The 20,587-nt window shown below is 48.0% G+C and overlaps 1 long non-coding RNA gene across 1 annotated transcript in view; it reads left to right on the top strand.

The window, feature by feature from the left end:
* Window positions 1–19,062: 19,062 nt before the first annotated feature.
* The window catches only part of LOC127687847 (uncharacterized), a 44,596-nt gene continuing 43,071 nt past the window's right edge, over window positions 19,063–20,587 (top strand). Inside the window, exons 1-2 of the long non-coding RNA XR_007978510.1 lie at window positions 19,063–19,393; window positions 19,632–19,961. This is a non-coding gene — a long non-coding RNA (uncharacterized LOC127687847). The remainder of the gene's footprint in view (window positions 19,394–19,631; window positions 19,962–20,587) is intronic.

The following is a 20,587-nucleotide window of genomic DNA, read 5'->3' as shown; positions in this document are numbered from 1 at the left end:
CATTCCTAACCATCCCTTCTGTCAGTGATGGGATTCAGTTACAGCTGCTCCCAGTTAACTTGCATGTAAAATACTCCCTTAGACACCGCCCTGGAAATACAACATTGAAGTGAAAGGCTTGCTCTTATGTGTTGGAAAGTTTTGTGTTCTGTTGTCACAAACTTGAATTACCAGGAACCTCAATTATAGAATTGTGTGGTGATTTGAATACGTTTGGCTCCCATGAACTCAAGTGTTTGAATGCTTGGCCCATGGGGAGAAGCATGGGTAGGAGGTGTGGCCTTGTTGGAGTAGGTGTGGCCTTGGAGGAAGTGTGTCACTGTGGGGGTGGGCTTTGAGGTCCCAATGCTTGAGTTCTACCTAGCATGGAATTTAGGTCTTGTCCTGGATGCCTGCGGAAGACGGTCTCCTACTGGCTGCCTGCTGATCAAGATGTGGAACTCTCGGCTCCTCCAGCACCACGTCTGCCTACACAGTGCCGTGCTTCCAATCATGATGATAATGACTAAGTTTCTGAAACTGTAAGCCAGCCCCAGTTAAATGCTTTCCTTTATAGGAGTTGCTATGGTCGTGGTGTCACTTCACAGCAATGAAATCCTAATGACGACAAACTGTTTCTCTCAGACTGGTCAGTGGAAGTGTTTGTGGAACATTTTCTTGAATAAAGATAGAGGGGGGAGAGCCCAGCCCAGCGGTGTTGCCTCTAGGCTGGTAGTCCTGGGTGCTGTAAGAGAACACGCTGAGTGAATCACAAGGAGACAGCCAGTAGGCAGTGCTCCTCCACAGCCTCCGCTTCAGTTCCTGCCTCCAGGATTCTGTCTTAGTTTTCCACAACCCCAGGATCCTGCCTCAGTCTCCCAGTGCTGGAAACCGGTGTGCATCACCGTGCCCAGTGGATGTTCCCTTTGACGTCAGGTTCAGTTTTTCTTAGTGTTTTTGAGTTCTATAGTGATACAGGGGCACTGTTAGTACTTCTGTGGCATTCTGTTATAGAGGTCTATGTTTTTTTTCAAATTTATTTTTATTTTATGTTCATTGGTGTTTTACCTGCATGTATATCTGTGTGAGGGTGTTGGATCCCCTGAAACTAAAGTTACAGACAATTGTAAGGTGCCATGTGGGTGCTGGGAATTGAACTCAGGTCCTCTGGAAAACTAGCCAGAGTTCTTAAAGGATGAGCCCTCCAGCCCTGAGCCCTATGGTTTTTATAAGGGTTTCACACCTACAACCTCACACGCCGCGAGGCCTCAGTCATAGGCCCCTCTGTTCAGGGGAGTGGGCTTAGGCTATGTGAAGAGAAGTGATTTCTCCAGAGTGTCGCTACTGGGGGATCCTGGGCTGTGACTTGGGGTCGTTCCTCAAGACTGCAGGCGAAGCTCCCTCATATTCCTTCCTGAGTTCTTCCCTCTGCGGTGCTGATGCTGACCGAAGCAAACCAGGAGGCCCCAAGGGCTCATGGATTCACTCAGGTCTTGCTTTTCTTTTTATTCATTTTGCTATTTAAAACAAGAGCCGTTTTGCTGAAACACAAAAATGTTTGCAAGAAAGGGAGGGAGGGAAAAAAAGAAACTGGAAGAAAGGAAGAAGTAGAGGGAGGAGGAGGAAGGGGAAGTGGGGAGGAGAAGAGAAAGGGGGAGGGAAGGGAGAGTTGAGGGAATGGACAAGGGAAGGAGGAAGGAAGGAAGGAAGGAAGGGAGGAAGGAAGGAAGGAAGGAAGGAAGGAAGGAAGGAAGTCCTTTATAGAAGTACAAAGGGGCCTTGGGCAGGTTTGTTGATTCTTGTAGGAGCCCAGGGTTAAGCCTATTGTGTGTATTATGCAGCAGAGCTGAGATTGATAAATCTGTGCCCAAGTGCGCCAGAGTGAAGATATCCTCTCTTTTTTGAGATTCTGTATGCAGAACCGAATGGTTGGGGAGAGAAGGAGCAAAAGCAGTACTGGCTTCAGGGAGCCACTTCCAGCACAACGTGAGGCGATACCGTTCAAGCAACAGTGCTGTGGGTGAGTGACGTCACCTCGCTGAGACGCAACAAAGAACACTAACGGTGCCTCCGCTGTTGACAGATGAGGTTCCTTTCAGAAGCATCCGAGATACATTTCTTACATCAAAATTCCTGTATCATAATCTTAATTAAATGCTACATGGTGTAATTGAATAACTCCCCTTTGCTTACCCCCTCATCATGTCTCCTCTCCACTGCTGCCATCTTCAAGACTTCCCATGAGTTACAATGGTTTCCTAACTGCCAATGTTTCACAAGATCTAAAAGGAGAGGAAGAGAAATCCACAGCATAGTCTGGTGGAGAAGACAGGTCCAGGTCCTGTATGAAATAGATGTTTCACTACTCCTTTCGAAGCACAGAACCTTCATCTGGCGTCTGAAGGTTGGCATGGGAACAGGACGGACATTAAGATGAACGGTCAAGTTCCTGACTTCAGCACATGCTGGCTGTCCTGGTTAGCATTTACTGTCAACCTGACGTAGCCTGGAGTCATCTGGGAAGAGGAAACCTCAACTGATCAGATTACCAGATCAGACTGGCCTGTGACCGTGTGTGTGTGTGTGTGTGTGTGTGTGTGTGGGGTGGGGGGGGACTGTCTTGGTTGTTGATTGATGGAGGAGGGTCTAGAACATAGTGGCCAGTGCTGGCTCTGGAAATGTGATCCTCGGTTGAAAAGAAAGCCAGCTGAGCATGGGCCAGAGCAAAGAGGGTGGGAAGCAGGGTCCCCCAAATCAGCTTCTGTCTCAAGTCCTTGCTTCCACTTCCCTTAGTGATGGGCCGTGACCTGGACGTGTCAGCCAGATAAGTTCCACCCTCCCCAAGTTGCTTTTGGTCAGAGTGTTTCATCACAGCAACAGGAAAGCAAACCAGAACCCTGGGGAAGAAGGACCAAACCATTTTTAATTCAAGCATGAGCCCCAATGAGAGTGTAACAATATTTCCCAGCTTTTGTCCTTGAAACCCACATTTAATCCTTATTACCCTTGCCTTCAACTATGTGTCTTGTACAAAGTGCTTTCTAACACCTCCAAAACTGTTCTACAGCAATAACATTGTTACTTCTAGTGGGGACAACTAACCTTTAATGTGAACAGATGACTATCTCATTCTGTGCCTTCAAATCCAGAATCAGGGATATTTAAATGAGGTATTTATGCCCAATTTTCTGTAAGTAGCAAACTTGAAAGATTTCCTTTTTAGATACAGTAAGAAAGCCCCTTGAGGGCCACTTCCTACTATGCCAAAATGCATGCTGACAGCCTTCAAGTATTAAAAAAGAGCAAGCAAAACATCTCAACTATTTGAACTGTGCAAACCAAACCAGTAGGGGAATAAGCACATGACTCTGCAGGAACAAAGAACGTTATTCAGCAAAAAAGAAGAGAGAGAAAGAGAGGCATTCTGCATCAGACTATAAAATAAATTTCCCACAGCATATTTTTAGATCATTGAGTTGCAAGAATGCTGATTTCTTTCTGAAATAAACTGATTCTCAAGAATTATTGAATGCCCATTAAAAAATAGCAACTAAACTAAATTCCTGTGACAAGTGTTGAGGGAGATGATCCATCAAAGCCACAAGAGGAATACACTCATATATATATCAAGAGTATAAATCATCTCACAAGCAGTCTCACCTTTCAAAGGCTTTACTTGGTAGACCAGATGTTTTTGTTTCAATCCTTAATTCATGGACTCAGAAACCCTTGGCCAGCTAGGACTGACATGCAGTGCCAGATAAGAGTCTCGCTGTCCATGGTTCTAATCTACCTTTTACCAGCCTCACAGGAGGCAATGCTGGTCACCAACCTCCCCCAGTCTCACAGAGGTGTAAACAGGGCTGCTGTCCATGGTTCTGACATATTCATTGAACCTCTCAGAGGTTGAGGTAAGGTGGGCCTCTGTCAGTGATGCTGATCCAACCTCCCAGCCCCCTAAAGGTAGAGATGCTGTAAAGCCTCTATCCACAGTAGTGAACAACCTTCTGTGTGGGCTGCTGTCCACGGTTCTGAACTACCACCCCTAACCTATCAGGATGGGATGGATGGGATGGGAGTCTCTGTTCACAGTGCAGAGCTACCCCTCCCTGCCAACCCCTCTAAAGTGGGTTTGCCCTTTTGCAATTGTCTGACACACCCTTCCAACCTCAGGGTCTGTAGGCATGTGGGTTAGCCTACAATTAGAATTTAAAACTGTATGGTAGTGCTGCTGTCTTTATATTGCTAGTTGTGAGAAAAAGTATTCATTTCCTTTTTCATTCTTGACTTCTTTAGAACATAAAGTGAGCATGTTTAAAAGCTTCAACATCTAATAATTTGATGACTTCAAACTGCCAGCTCTATGAACATATACCATCTATTTGAACACTCTCGATTTGATCCAACAGAATAACATGAAAGGCCATGTCTCACATTCATGTACTATGAAACACTAAACATACAGTGGAATTTTGGGAACTTTGCTTGTGAAAACAGCATTGACATATGCAGAAAAGGGGTAAAGTGATGTGGACATTAATTGAAATGGTTATCCAATGTCTAAGATTCTAACGGTGACTCAGATACACTTGTAGTATCTCCCTGGGTCTTCTTTCTTATTTCTATTGTCTTGATTTATTCCAAAGTGACTCTTCTCAGACATGTGTGCAGAAGACAGAGTTTTAGATGACACCAAGTACCCCAACCTTTAATTACTCTTAATCTTAAACAATATCTTCCATTTCATGGGGGAGAGGGCCATCCCTCGTGCCTTGCCTTTGATGGGCACAGTGAGGCAAAGGTGAGGGGACACCACCCAAGCACGTTACACAGACTGTGGCATGTTTTGTATATCACAGAGCTGTGTGCCATTCATGCTTATTGTTGCATTAATCACAACGGTTAGGCTGTAGAACCAGCTTAGGTATCCAACAACAGAGTAATGAGTAAATAAAGCATGGTGCATATCACAGTAGAAGTTTTTGGAATCCATGAAAATTAATGAAGGTATGTCATTTACAACTGTATACAATCTAGAGTAAGTAATCAAGACATCTCAGAAAGACAAATATCAGATGTTTTCTCATAGTTGTGGTTCCTAGTCTCTCTGTCTCTGTCTCTATCTCTGTCTCTGTCTCTCTCTCTCTCATTATATAGGGTTATATAGAGTCTAGGGACCACAAATATGAGATCACATCAAAGTAAGTAAAAGTGAAATTATCTAAGAAATGAACAGGGCTAAGGATCACAACTAAGGGGAGCTGTGATCAACATATAGTATACATCTGTAGCAAATCTTTTTTAAAAAAAGACTATGATTTTTTCTTTATTAGCTTTAATGAAACCAGTGGGTACATTACAGGTATCCTTGTGGCAGGGAATTGAGGGCAGCCTCTGGCCAACAACCAGCTAAAGAACTGGAGGAATCCCATTGCCAACAGCAGCAAAGGACACACAAAGATTAGAGAGTGTGTTCATGTGGCCTTGGCAGGACACCTGTCCAACTTGAGCTTTGAGATGAGGTGGGGACAACAGCTGACTTCTTGATTACAGCCTTCTGGAGATAGTTGGGGGGGGCAGGAACGGTGCACCATATTGACTTAAAGAAACGATGAGGGCCACTTGATTTAAATAAGTTGTTTTGTGATAACTTGTCAATGGCAAGTAAATAACATCAGAGGCATGGAACTCCCAAAGTTCTTGGGACCACATATGAAATTTAAAGATCTAATGAGAGATTCTGATGGGCCCAGCTTGTGTCACACACTCTCCACCAACCAATGGGGATGGCAGATGAGTAGTCAGCTGTGTAGTAGCTCTCATGGTAGTTAACTGAATCACATAGGATGTTTCCTAGTGAGCTTATACACAGGCAAAACATGAGCTGCCCACAGTAAATGGTCAACAAAGCCAATACATTTCTGCCTATAAAGGTAGATAAGTTAACTGCCAATTAAAATGCAGTTATGTTTCCTGCAAGAAGTGTCAGAACTTTTAAGACTTGTCCAAACAAGAGTAATCTGGACAAACAAGGAAAAACTGATGTATGCTGGGGGTGTTACCTTCTCATGTTTTCTGGGGGTGTTACCTTTAGACTTATGTTGGGGGTGTTAGCTTCTGATGTATGCTGAGGTGTTACCTTTTGACATATGCTGGGGGTGTTACCTTCTGTTAGCTGGGTTTGTTTTTTTTTTTTTTTTTTTTTTGCCTCCAACTTCACCATCTGCCTTTTGCTGGAGAGATCTTATTTAAAAAGATCCTGAATGCGCAACTGCTTCCTGCCTGTGGGAGGTTGGGAAGTTTTACTAATGCTATTTTTCATTCCTACTGTCTTAGTTTTCCTCCTTTTGAAGAGATAGCATGACCATGGCAACTTTTATAAATGAAAGTGTTTAGTTGGGGTTGGCTTACAGTTCAGAGGTTTAGTCCATGATAGCCGCCACGGTGGGAAGCATGGTGGCCCACAGGCAGACATGGCGCCGGAGAAGTAGCTTAGAGTCTACATCAGGGTTGTCAGGAACAAAGAAACATTGGGCCTGGCTTGAACATTTGAAGCTTTGAAGCCCACCCCAGTGACACACTTCCTCTAACGAGACTGCACCTACTTCTACAAGGCCACACCTCTTCATAGTGCCAATTCCTATAAGTCTATGGGGGTCGAGTTCATTCAAACCACCACAGACATCATGGGAATGTGGGAAATTGTATGTGGACACTGTCAGTATGGAGAGATTGTTTAAAAAGTATGAGATATCACTGAATGGCTGCTGTCTGTAAGGTCCTTATGAACCAGCAAAGGTTTTACCACTGTCATGGGGGACACCATTTGGAGGGATTAGAGCACCATTTCTCTGCCCTAAGGTGGTTACCACCCTTTTGGAACAAATGACTTTTTCCCAGGAGTTGCCTAAGTTCAGTTACATATCAGATATTTACAGTATGATTAATAACTATTAAAATTATAGCTATGAAGTAGCAAGGAAAATAATATTATGGTTTAGGGTCACCACATGAGAGACTGTATTAAGGGGTAGCAGTCTTAGGAAGGCTGAGAACCATTCTGGCTTAGGGTAAAGAATGATGTAGATATTTTTGTGGGCTGGTAAGTTGTCATGTAGAGGTTTCCTCCAGATTGAAATATTCCATCTTGCAGGGAAGCTCACTGAGAAAGGAAGTAAACAACTCAAAATAGCATTAGGAAGTCCCCGAAACTAAGCGGATTCACTAGTCCCCTCCTTCCCCAGGAGTATACAAACAATAAAGCTTGTTAAGATAGTATATAAACAGTTAAGACTCACTTAGATAAACCAAGTTGCAAGAAAGAGCCTCAGTCACAAACTGAGCCAGGCTGAGACTGGCTGAGCTGTCTACAGAGGCCCAAACAAAATTGTTGTGCCTAGGGGGGACATTTTTATTCAAGCCACTGCATCTAAAACTCATTGTTGTACTAAATAGGACTTAAGCTGGGCGGTGGTGGCACATACCTTTAATCCCAGCACTTGGGAGGTAGAAGCAGGCAGATTTATGAGTTTAAGCAACCACAGTCAGCAGAAGATTAAAAGCTATGCCAGCCTGGTCTACAGAGTGAGTTCCAGGACAGCCAGGGCTACATAGAGAAACCCTGTCTCAAAACAAAAACAAAAACAAAAACAAAAACAAAAACAAAAACAAAACTAAGTAGGACTTTGGTGATATTCATACTTTAGCCTACTGTGGGCTTCCTATGTGAGTAGATCATGCACCTAGGAGTGTGTGTTCATGCATGTGCATGTGTGCGCACACGTTGTATCTCCCTAGGAAAACTCTATTGCACAATGGAAGATCACTAGACCTACACAGTGGATAATGGATTGGCGGCCAAGAGGCCAGATGTTGAGCCAGATGTTGAGCCAGATGTGAGACTGTTGAAGCTTTCAGATGAGAAAGCCTGAGTAGCTGAAGGAATGGAAGGAGGGGTACAATCTGAGCGAAGGCTCAAAGGCACACAAACAGGAACTTCCACAGAAGAGTGCACACAAACAGGAACTCCCACAGAAGAGTGCACACAAACAGGAACTCCCACAGAAGAAGGCAGGATGTTTAATCTACTTCCCTGCCCCGTCCATTCCTTGTTTTAGCATCTTCTGAGGATTCTTTTTGGTCCATAGGGTCAAATTTAAATTTTTAAATGCATGCCCCCCTCCAATAGTCCATTATTGGGAAATACAGAGGAACCTAATGAGTGTGTGTGTGTGTGTGTGTGTGTGTGTGTGACATTGGTTCCCTGACATAGCTTTTAATCTTCTGCTGAGTGTGGTTGCTTAAACTCTAATCTAAAGCTTATCAGAGTGGTGGTCCCGTTGGTATGGTGACCTTGGACTCATAACTCTACCTTCCTTCTCTACCTAGTAGATGGGCCCTAAAGAATCTATGTAGAACCCTGAAGCTGCATGGTTTATGGCATGAGGTGTCTCCCACCCACAGAGATGTGTCTTGGGAGTCCACAAAGTATGCTCCACATGAAAAGGTTAATCACAGCAATGTTGCATGACTGCCCTGTCTGCTCCTGTCAGTTAGAGGGTCCACAGGAGAGGCCAGAAAAAGAAGGGCAGAGGGGCCGAATGCAGTCTCAGGAGGAAGGTGTGGCTGGAGCTGAGTGCCTTTGAGAACAGAGGGGTCTGCTGAGGTAAAAACGGGAAGAGAAAGCTGGAAGGTAAGATGGGGTAGCTAGGAACCAGATGGTGAGATGCTGGGGAGACCCTGAGATGCCTCCAAGGTCCCAGATTCTCTGTCTTTACTGTTTTGTAGAATCTCCTTTTCTTGATTGCGGGCACGATCTGTGATTTGCTCTTAATCAATAAAACCTAGCAAAGGTGATAGAATGCCACGCTGGTGATTAGATTATGTAAGGTGATGGCTTCATCTCCCCGGCAGACTTTTTATTGCCTTCTCAACTTGCACAGTTTGCAAGCTGACGGAGAGGCCCACATGGCAAGGAACTGAGAGTGGCCTCTGGCCAAAAGTCAGCTGGGAAATGCTGAGGCAAGTCCAGCTTCCCTCAAGGAACTCCACTGTGCCAGCGAGGCCACGAGCAATGACTGGGGGTGGAGATGAGCTCACTGAGCCCTCTGATGGGATCCCAGCCCTGGCTAGCGTGCTTAAGAGAAGACACAATAAAGATGGGCGTCTGTCTCCGACACACGATGACTATGAGGTAGTAAAATGTGTTGTTGAGGCCAGAAGATGGCTTAGTGGGTGAAGTGCTTGCTGTGCAGGCCTGGGACCTAGATTTAATCCTCCATAACCATAGGAAAACCTCTAGTATTCCATCCCTGGGGAAGTAGAGGCAAGAGTATTCCTCCAATTCCTTGGTCAGTCAGCCTAACTGGTGGCATCTACGGTCAGTGAGAGACCCTATCTCAAAAACTGAGGGGGAAAGAGACATCTAGCATCAACTTCTGGCCTTCCCATACACGCATGCACACATACATGCACTCACACACAGACACACATGCATACATGTACATACACAGGCACATACACATGCACAGACCTGCACATGCACTCCCACACACATAATCCCACACAGATTTTACGTTGTAAGTCACTATGTGTTGTGGCTGCCAGCAACAGCTACCCAATACAGGGCTTCAGATGTGTCCTGACCACCTTGCACTGTGCACTCTTTTCTGTAGGTAAGTGTACAGGTGGCCTACCTCCCAGGTTTGGTTAAAGAATCAAATAAACAAATTGTGGGATGCCTGCATTCTGCAGAGGTTACGCTCACCACGACAATGGTCTCCATTGACCCTGAGTAAAGGAAAAACAACGGTAACAGAGTTTTCCAAGTTGTGTGTGTTTCCTGGAGGGATCTTTGTGGCTCTGTGGACTTGTCCTAGACATTCCAGTCCAGGATAGGGGTGCAGATGTCCATGCTTTAACCCCTCATAGGCTCTGAGAATGCACACAACACAGTCTGATCCCACCCACTAAAGAATTCCCAGAGTCCTTGCAGGAAGGGGATTCATCTTCCATCAGGGAAGGGCAGCTTCGAGCTAGTTCTCAAAGCATTCGCAAGGTAAAGCCATTGCTCAGACGTTTCTTCGAGCACTGTGAAAGTTTTCTCTTTCACACCTCCATCCCACTCAGCTTTCAACGACAGCCGGCGGCTGCTAGTCACTTGGCAGTTGCAAGGCAAAAGGAAGAGGGTGAGAGTATTCTCTGCTGCGTTTCCTGAGAAGAGTGGCTGATGTAACCAAGCTGCAGTCTCTAGGGCAGATTTCGCCGAGTTCGCGCCGTCTTCTCCTTCTGTTTTTGTTCTGTCTGTAATCACCCAACACTTCCGGTGCCCCGTGCTCATGTTTCACAGCCTTCACCGTTTATGTTCTCCAGACAGCTGACTGAGCATGGAGTGCGCATGTGCACACCTGCAAGCATACCCTCCTGAGTTAGGGAGCTAGATGGGCGGACATGCGCACACCTGCAAGCATACCCTCCTTCCGAGTAGGTGACACTATGACAGGAAAGTGGAGCACCTGTGTGTGACACCCTTCATTTTCATGGTTTTATCGTTTCTGTTCTCAAGGACTGTCTGCTTCCATACAGGCTCCTTTGGTACATGGTTGGCAAGGGGTTCCGGGAAGGACTTTGAATGCCTGGCATGAAGAAACAGCCAAGGGAGACACACCATTCTGGCATGTTCCTTCCTTCCTTCGTTTCTTTCTTTCTTTGTGTGTGTTCCGTGTGTGGTGGTGGTGGTGTGTGTGTTTCGTGTATGTGTGTGTATGTGTGTGTGTATGTGTGTTATGTATGTGTATGTGTGTGTGTGTGTGTATGTGTGGTATGTATGTGTGTGTGGTGTGTATGTGTGTGGTGTGTGTGTGTGGTATGTATGTGTGTGGTGTGTGTGTGGTGTGTATGTGTGTGTGGTGTGTGTGTGTGGTATGTATGCGTGTGTGGTGTGTATGTGTGTGTGGTGTGTGTATGTGTGTGTGTGTATGTGTGTGTGGTGTGTGTGTGTGGTGTGTATGTGTGTGTGTGTGGTGTGTATATGTATGTGTGTGTTCATACTGGAGAGGACAGAAGTTGACACCACCGTCTTCCTCCTCGATCGCTCTCCACCTCACCTTGTCAGGCAGGGTGTCTCACTGAACCTGGAGCTCACTGCTTCAGCCAGACTGGCTGGCTAGTGAGCCCCTGGGATCCTCCTGTCTCTGACCTACAGTCCACACCTGAGATCTCAGATGTGCCTTGTCATTTCTGCTTTTTATGCCTGTGTTGGAAATATGAACTCAGGTCTGCATATTTGTAGGACAAGCACTTTACCCACTGAGCCATTGCCCCAGTTCTCCTTTTACTTTCTAAAAAATTTACAAATAGTTGTTTATTTTATCTGTGTGTATGCGCACTCAAACATACAACACACATACACACATATACATACACATGTACACATGCACATTCACATACATGTACAAACACACATACATGCACACTCACACATATACAAACACACACATATACACAGACACACTTACACACATACACACACATGTACACACATACATACATGTACACACACAAACACACCACACACATACACACAAAACCACACCATACACATACACACATACACAAGCACACACACTCACATACACACATACATGCACATGCACAAACACACATATACACACATACACACAAACACACACTTACACACATACATACATGTATACACATGCATACATAAGCAATATACACATACACATACATACATACACACATGTACACATATGCACATACACACACAAGCACATACACACAAATACACACACATACATACACAAACACACCACACATACACACTCACACATATACACACATATACACACATACACATGCACCTACACATACACACATACACAAACACACACATCATATATACACATGCGCAAACACACACATATACAAACACACATTCACACATACATACACACAAACACTCATACACATACACACATGTACACACACATATGCAAGCACATACACACATACACAAACACATACACAAACACACATACATAAACACACACACATACACACACATACACACACACACAAGCATTGTCACAGCATACATTGGGGTCACGGGACAATTTGCAGGAGCCTGTTCTGTCCTTCTACTGCACAGGTTCAGGTTGTCAGACGTGGCAGGGAGCGCCTTCACCCATCTTGCCAGCCCCACGATGTGTACTTCCGGTGATCACTGAAAACATAGGACGTCCCAAGTATGTGCTTAGCTAGGTTCCTCAAAACTACAACTAATGGTCGAGGAAATAAAGATGGAGAAGAAATGGAAAAAGACATTTTCTTCATGCAAAAGCAAGTACAACAGCCCAGCGTCCTGAGCGGGAGAGCTCTGAAGGTGGCAGCCGTTGGACAGGACCGTAGGTCGGCTTTTCAGCCAGAGTTGCTTCTGTTCTTGTGTTTTGTTTTCCTTCAGTAAAGGGAGAGATTCTTCTTAAAAGCTCTTGTGTGTGTTTGTTGAGTGGTGTCTGGGTTTTATTGGTGATATCCGTGACTTTTAAGATATAAACGTCTTGCTGTTAACGTTCAACAGCTGCTCAGCGTGCGGTACCGTCCTCTGGCACGTTAGGCTGTGGAAGAGGAAGGGCAGTGTTGGCCTCTAGAGACCTCTGTGTTTCTGTCTCTGAATCAGGAAATGAAGTGTCGTTGCTTGTGAACTGTAGGTTGAGGTGAAAGTGGCTGACACAGACCTGTGACTCGATTAACATGGGAGGGGGCAGCGATGATGGCGGTGGTCGATGAGAGATGCACCCACCCTGATCTCAGGCCACGACTTCCTTCCCTCAGTGATGCATTTCTGGAAGATTTCCACAACAGGTTATCGATACAATCACCTGAGCTGCCCAACATTCTCCCTGAGTCTCAGGAGACGCCAGCTCTCTGGAGGCAATCCAGATCCGCTCCCTCTGTTATCCCTAAAGGAATCTAACCTTGGGATCTCTAACAGGGCAAGCTGGGGTGTGGCCAGTTTGTTAGAATAAATGAAAGCCTTTGTACAGATCACGAACAAAAAGTGCAAAAACCTCTGCCTTCCCTGTACTCGAGACATCTCTACTGTAAGTGTGACCGAGGTGACAGCTGGAAACTCCTGTTGGTGGCCCCAGATGGCATGGTCAACTGGGCTTGTGGGTGGAGGGGGCAGGTCTGCTAAGTGCCTTCAGATCTTATGTCAGCTCAATGTCGCGTTGTCTGTCACTGATGAGGCTCCCCCATCATGCGAGGACACTTGTCAGGGTTTAGAGCAATTAATTATTACAGGCAGTTGAGTCTGGTGGGGGAGGCTAGGGATAGTGACAGCATTCACATCTTTAGCAGTTTTACAGAAATGCTCATTTTACGGAACAATCACTCCAGCAGACCTGAATTTACTATGCTAATATTAATCCTTGGAAAGGAATAATGAGGGTGGTGTGTACACAGCAATTAATTTCACAACATTTTCCAGCCTAACCTCAAGAACCCAAACCCAGCATGCCGACTCTGGGTAGTCATAAATAAAATTCCCGGGAACGGGTTTTGTTTGTGATTAAGTGGCAACAAGGCTTTCATTTCTCACACCGCACATTATCGTGAGGGGAAAAAATAAACAGAAAAATAAGAAGCAACTCTCGTTTAAGAATTTAACATTGTCCAAGCTCTGGTCATGAGAAACGTGAGCATGAAGCAGGCAGAAAGGGTGTGTCCTGGGAGGAAGCCGAAGAGGGGGAAAGCTAGAGGGGACATCCCGGCTTTGCCATGAGGTAATTGCTGTCACAGACAAATGGGAACAGAAGACACTGGTGTGTCGGGCTGAGGGGTCTTTGTGAGAGCATTTGGAAATGTTTTCCGTGTCCCTTGGTTTAAGTCTTGCGGGGTGGAAGCCCCTGGTGTTTTATGCAGTCTATAACATTCTAAAGAAGCAGTAGGTAACATTAAGATGTTTCTTAGCAGAGAGCAAGCCATGCCTTTGGTTTAAGTAGGTATTAAGCATGATTAACTGGCAGAGAGCAGATGCAGTAAGTCAGAATAGGTTTCAGGAGGAAAGGCCCCACCCCGGGGGCATCTGAAGGGCCAAGCACCTCGCCAGTACCTGGAAATAGCTATGGCAAAAATAATGCGGATTGCAAAGTAGGCTAAACTCCCTTTTCTGCCATTTTGCTTTGATGAGGGAGGGAAAAAATCAATTCTCAAGGCAGCAAGGGCTGTGGAAAAATTGGTACCTAGAATTCACTGCAGTGTGGGTGAGATGGAGCCACTTGGGGACTGGAAAGCAGGTCTGCACTCAGAGACAGCACCAGCTCGTCCAAGCAAGTCAGCCTTTGCCAAAGTTGTTCATGAAGGGACATTCACTTTTGCCGACTGAGATGTCGGCACCCACCGTAGATTATGGCACGAGACAGTCTGCTTATGCCTTCACCACCCCAGTGTCTTCCCTACAGAGATGGAGACTGTTTTATATTCAGTCTAGCTTTAAAGAGGATCAAAATGACCACGGGTTCTCCTCAGAGATCGCAGCATCCCTCTCGGAAAGGAAGCACATCCTTTTCTTTCTTTTTTTTTTTTTCTTTTTTTTTGGTTTTTCCGAGACAGGGTTTCTCTGTGTAGCCCTGGCTGTCCTGGAACTCACTCTGTAGACCAGGCTGGCCTCGAACTCAGAAATCTACCTGCCTCTGCCTCCCAGAGTGCTGGGATGAAAAGCGTGTGCCACCACTGCCCAATGCACATTTCTGTTAATAGCATTGGGAGTTGGCCTCCTTGGACCTACGTGCCTCCTGTGTCGCTCACTTGCCTTTGATCCTCCTAAGTCATCATCTCAATCTGCTCAGACTGTCCAGCCCCAGGTGACCACGCCCCCAAGGGCGATGTTCTGTCCTGTCCAGTCAGAGTCTGGCTGAATTTTCTGAATGATGTCGCTAGCAATCTCAACAGAAACCCAACAAACTGACTTTTCTGACACTAAATCAGATGTGGGGACGTCACATGAGTCACCTGGGTACAAAGGCAGCCTAGGAAGCAAGAAAGGGGAGCCAGTACGTATAATGTTAGGCATCAGATAGTGGTCTGGGAAGCAACAGGTCCTCCTGTATGTGCTCTGTGGAAAGCTATTCATCTATAGCTGTGGACGGCACAATGGTCAGACAGCTCTCTTCAGGCCGTGTCCAGCAGTCATAGTTTACCAGATCTTCTGGATTTTGATTGAGTATCACAGGTAACAGGGAACTCACTTCCCACCAAGACAGTGGGCTTCTCTAAGCTGGGGCTGGATATTAGTAAGTCTCGGTACCCAGCTTTACCCCGTAAACGAACATGCAGCTATGAACCCATACAGTGGTTAACAAAAGCCATTGCTGAACAGAATGTGCCCCGTGAAATGTCATTTTCCATCCACTGCTCTAGCATAAAAGTATCCTTCCTCGTTCTGGAAAACAAAAGTGCAGCCATATCTTCGGTGGCCTGGATTCCCCTGTAGGGGCCACGTAGGTCTGGCAAGACAGTCCCTGGAAGCTGGTGACACCTCTTCCTGAGTGCTTTGCCTCGTCACAGGCTGCCTTGGCTGTTCCCAGTGTCTTCATTCCAGGCCTTTCTCACCTCTATGATGAAGTCAAGAGGTTGGCTCATTTGATGTGAGTATTGCAAAAATGGACGCCAAGGCTTCCTTTCCTAGAGAACTTTGGTATCATCTGCTTCATCTCCTCTCCCCGCCAGGCCCCACCCCTTCCCACAATGCTCCACGTTCTATGAGGTGAGGGGCTACATACAGCTGGTGTGGACGGGCCTTGCTGGCCACTCTACATTTCTGACTACCATGTGCTCTGTTCATCAACCTGTGGTAACAATCCCTCAGAGGCCAGAGTTGTGGGGATGGCAAGGGACCCACGGGAGGGTGGTCTGGGAAGGGCATTCCACAGCACCCAGGAAGGACTGTAGAGCTTGGGGCCCTGCCCTGGGGTTGGCTGTGACTGGAATATTGCTCCACCTACTCTATGTGGATGACAGAAGCCGGTGCGAGCCCATGGGAAGATGGCAGCCTGGGGAGCCAGTCCCTAGAGAATGAAAGTCCTCACAGATCCTGCTTATGCAGGTTTGCTGTATTGACTATTGATCATTGCACTCAGGTGTAGTACCCAGAGCATCTCTTGGCGCATGTGTGCATGACACTGCATAGCCACCACATCAAACACTGTTTGTAGTAAAACACATTTGACATTCTCTCTCCTGGCACACACGCTTAGCAGGCTGTGTCAGTAGAGTCAAGGGTTCTAGGCCACCCTGGGATAGATGGAAAATCTGGTCGAGAGAGAGAGAGAGAGAGAGAGAGAGAGAGAGAGAGAGAGAGAGAGAGAGAGAGAGATAAAGGAAGGAAGTGGGGGGTCCACATTCTCTTCTACATATTTTGAAATATTCACTGTGATATTGTTAAGTGTACCCGTGCGACTGTGTGACAGAACCCTGGCAGTTAGTCCTCCTGACTGGAACTTTGAACCTGTAGGGTTCCCTTGCCCTCTCCTCTCCTGCCCCACCTGCTGCGTGCTGTTCTCTTGTTCTGTTCTCTAGCCTGGGAGGTCAGTGTCTCTAGATTCCATACCGGGTTTGACTCGCTGTGTGTGACGGCTGATTGAACCTGGAATCTACTGAAAGGTAGGCCACTGGGTGCTCCTGTGAGACATTTTCATCATCAGATTATTTGAAGTGGTTGAGAGTTGCTCTGAATGTTAGTGCCCCCTTCTCTTGGTGGTGGTGGTGGTGGTATTTATTTTTTGTTTTGGTTTGTTTTCTCTTTTTGCCTGCTTGCCTTCACTCTTGTTGGCAAGGTCATCTACTTTGTTGCTGGCTCTGCTGCATCTTTCACTGTTACAGGGACCCAGCTTTGGGCTTCCAATGTAGGCTAGAGACCAGCCCTCCAGAAATCCTGCACTAGCCTTGGTCTGCTGAGACATCCAGCCTCATATACTTAGCAACTGCGAGGGTCTTAGTCTCTCTGGTGTAAGCCCTTTGACTACATAGACCATATTACAGAAACAATCTGATAAGTCTCCTTTTAATATTTGCTCATTCTATCAGTTCTGCTAGTCTAGAGAGCCCTGATTACTATCCTGTGTCTGGCCCATTCCAATTAACAAAATGTCCTCCAGACTCAGTGAGGACGTCTCGAACAACAAGATTTCGTAGATTCTTTTTGCGACTGAATAGTAGTCTCTAGTTTTTTTCTATGATACTAAAAACCATGATGGAGACTCAGACATATTAATCAATCAGCTACCTCCCCTGCCCTGACTCTCAGACATACTAATCAATCACCTACCTCCCCTGCCCCAGCTCTCAGTCTTCTGGAATAGTAAGGCCTGCAAATGACTGGGCATAGAACAGTCTCTCTGCGTTTTGGGGTACTATAAGTACTGGACTCCCTGACCAAATGATATGTCAAATTATTCCTGCAAGTGGGAAGTTAGCGCTGAAGAAAGCCGGTTGAAAAGGAGCTGTCACCCATAAAAACTGGGGGCAAACTGGAGGCATGGCTCCCAGACTTGCTGGGAAATGTCAGAACATAACTGTTGCCCTGGAGGGTTAGGAATGACAACAGTTTTCTGTAGACAACAACAACAAAAAAATGCTATTGGGGCAAGGGTGCTGGTTTCTATTTGGAAGGGTTAGTAGGGGGTTCGACAATATAGAAGAATAAATGAACAGAGAAAAGCCCTGTTTCCGGACCACCCCTGACACGGAAACCTCAGCAGCCTCTCCCCCACCCCAGTTCTCAAAGTCCTCATGGAGGGAGGGGCTCCTTGCTACGGAGATATTGGGTTAAGGTGTGGAGTGTGGGCCCTGGGCAGGTGTGATTCTCTGAAAGGTCGGTCTTCTGCCTCTACCTCCTCATATTCACCCCAGCCAGGAATAGAAGAGCAGCCTTGGTACGAGTGAAGGATGAGGCTGGGCCCTCAGGGAGGTGGCACCTGTTCCTAAGGAGCTCTGGGGGCATTAGGGAAAGGGCAGTGTCTTGGCAGGTTTGAGAGTCCTTTAGACATGGCAGAGTCCGTGTACCCAGCTGAATCCAAGGCTCTGGGTTCTACCTAGAGGTGCCCACTGCACTTGAACGTTTACCTTACCATCCTCGGAGGCTGTTGGTTCCTGCCTGCTTTGACAAAGACTCTTTTTTGAGCCTTAGGGGTGCATTTTGAACAGGTTCTGGAGAACCAGGAGACACCTTACAGAAAACCTTGTTACAGTGCACCTTACGGAAGAGGCTTGTTCCCACAAATGTACCCCAGGGGCCAGTTCTTAGCTATGACCTTTGGGAACGAAGACTCTATTTTGGTTAGGATGTTAAGTTACTTTGAAACGTCCTATAAGCTGCAAAGATTTGGACACCCCTAGGTTTGAGGCCCTGTCTGGCCTGAGAGGCAATGAATCCGTTAAGGAGGAAGGCATGAGGAGGCAGGTTTTGGACCTCCTGCAACTAGACATCTGGTGCACTGGTCGAGCATCACGGGGTGGGGGACAAAGCTGTCACTACCTCGCAGCCATCGTCTGGTTCCCCAGAGGTAGGAGGAGCTCGGTGAGAGTCCAGGAGCTTCCATAATGAGAACAGGGCAAGAGCAAAATGTCCAGGAAGGAGGGGGGCAGGCCAGGAAAGGGGAGGCGCCTCTCTCACCCAAGTCCCTGGGTCTCCAAATACTCCATGTGGGCGGGGGCGTCTCTCACACACCCACACGCCCACGGCCGGCCGCATTCCTATGAGCGGCAGGCCTCCATGGGCCACGTAGCCGCCACCTGCTGCTGCAACCCCAGCACAGGGGAACCTGCATCACCATTTTCCCTCCATCTACCCTCAACCAGGAGCAGGTTCCCGATACTCGGAACCAGGCTGAGGCTGCGTCTTCCCCCGGCCCACTCCCTAGCAGTGACGTGGAGGTAGTGGGAGGAGCTCTTGCCGGCAACGCCAGCTCCCTCTACCCCCCTCTCCCACTGGAGCTCCCCTCCTCTCCTCCTTCGTTCCCCTCCTTATCCCTCCCTCCCCTCCCCTCTGCCGCAGCCCAGCTCGTAGCGCGTCAGCGTGGGCTTCCCGGAGCGAGTCGCTAGGTAACAGGGCTGGCTCCGCAGACCCGGGCCGGGGAAGCCCGCGCGCGTCGTCAGCATCTGCGCCGCGGGGCGTGGGGGACGCACTGATCCTCCCCTATCGGGGCCTGCAGACCCCTCGGCTGGCTCGCAGACCCCATCCCTGGATGCCTTAAGGGTGGCTATAGCCACCGCGGAGTTGCCCCTCCCCTGCGGGGACCCCGACGTCACCGCCCCCTTTTCCTCCCCCGCTGGTCCGCACCACTCTCGGTTCGGCCAGGTAGGCGACCCTCCCCTGCGGTTGCGGTGGCCGCCGGTAAGCTGGGATCTGGAGCTGGGGCGGGGACTACGCCACCAGCGGGGCGGCTCGGGCCACAGCGGCGGCCGGCGGACCGGCCATGTGCTAAAGTTTCTGGGGCTCGGCTGCCCGGCGGGTGCGCGGCGCGGGGCGCAGAGCGCGGTGGGTGGGGCGCGCGGTGCTGCCCGCCCCCGGCCCCCCCGGGGCGCAGCTCAGTGCTCTCTCACGCTTTCTTTCTCTCCTTTCCCGGGCGCAGCCGCCCTCCGAGATCTTCCCGCCGAGCCCAGGCGCGGGGCATGAGGAGCCCCTGGGTGTCGCCTGCAGACAACCCAGCCTCGCGCACACCTCGCCAGTCGCTGACAGGGACATGAGCAGTATGATTGGGTTCCGGTGTCCGGCGGCCAGCCTCAGCCGGAGGCGGCCAGTGGGTCTGCGTTGCTTGGGAGAATGAGGCAGGAACCTGCGGCTACCTCTCTCTCCTCCTTCTCTTCACCTTCCTCTGGCTCCCGCGCCCCGGACCCGGGCCGGGCTGTGGCTCTGCTGCGTGCCCTGCGCGCCCCCCACCTGCCTCCGGATGCTCTTCTCGGTAAGCCAGGCCCTTTGCCTCGGGAACAAAGCCCCTTCCCAGAGCTCGCCTCCGAGCCCCCTCTCTAACCACTACCCAGTGGCTGGAATCTGTCCCCAAACCCTTCCTAGCTTCTGAACTGCCTAGGTGCCTTCAAGACCTGGTGTTTTCCTGGGCTCTCTGGGAGACCAGCTGCGGGCTTGACACGCAGGCAGGCAGGAGACCTGTTTGGTCTAGATAAGCATCTATGTGTGCAACCTGGATTCGGACTTAGTCACTAGGGGGAACTGGGTGTTTAGTGGGTGTTCAGTCATTGCTGGGTGGTGTATCTCCAAATAGCTCCGAGGGAAGTAGGATGCCCCTTCTCCGGTTTTTCAGACGAGGAAACTGAGGCCCGGAGATATTGATTGTGCCAATCAAGGTCACAAGGTGGGAATCAAGGTGCTCACCACCTCATCAAACTGATCCTTTGGTCACAAACTCGCCTGCTTCATTTCCTCCACTAGCTGCTTCCGTCTCAAGAGCCACTGCATGCGTGTGAAACTACTCCTTCCAATGACGGGCCGCGATGAAATAAATTACTGGTAGAATGCATGTATCATTCACTTCTTTCTTTAGTGATATCAGTCATCACGAGAAGCCGCATC

This window comes from Apodemus sylvaticus, chromosome 6, assembly GCF_947179515.1.
Source record: "Apodemus sylvaticus chromosome 6, mApoSyl1.1, whole genome shotgun sequence".
NCBI classification, from domain to species: Eukaryota; Metazoa; Chordata; class Mammalia; order Rodentia; family Muridae; genus Apodemus; species Apodemus sylvaticus.
Note: the sequence above shows the minus strand (reverse complement) of the source record. Positions and strands in the feature narration are given on the sequence as shown.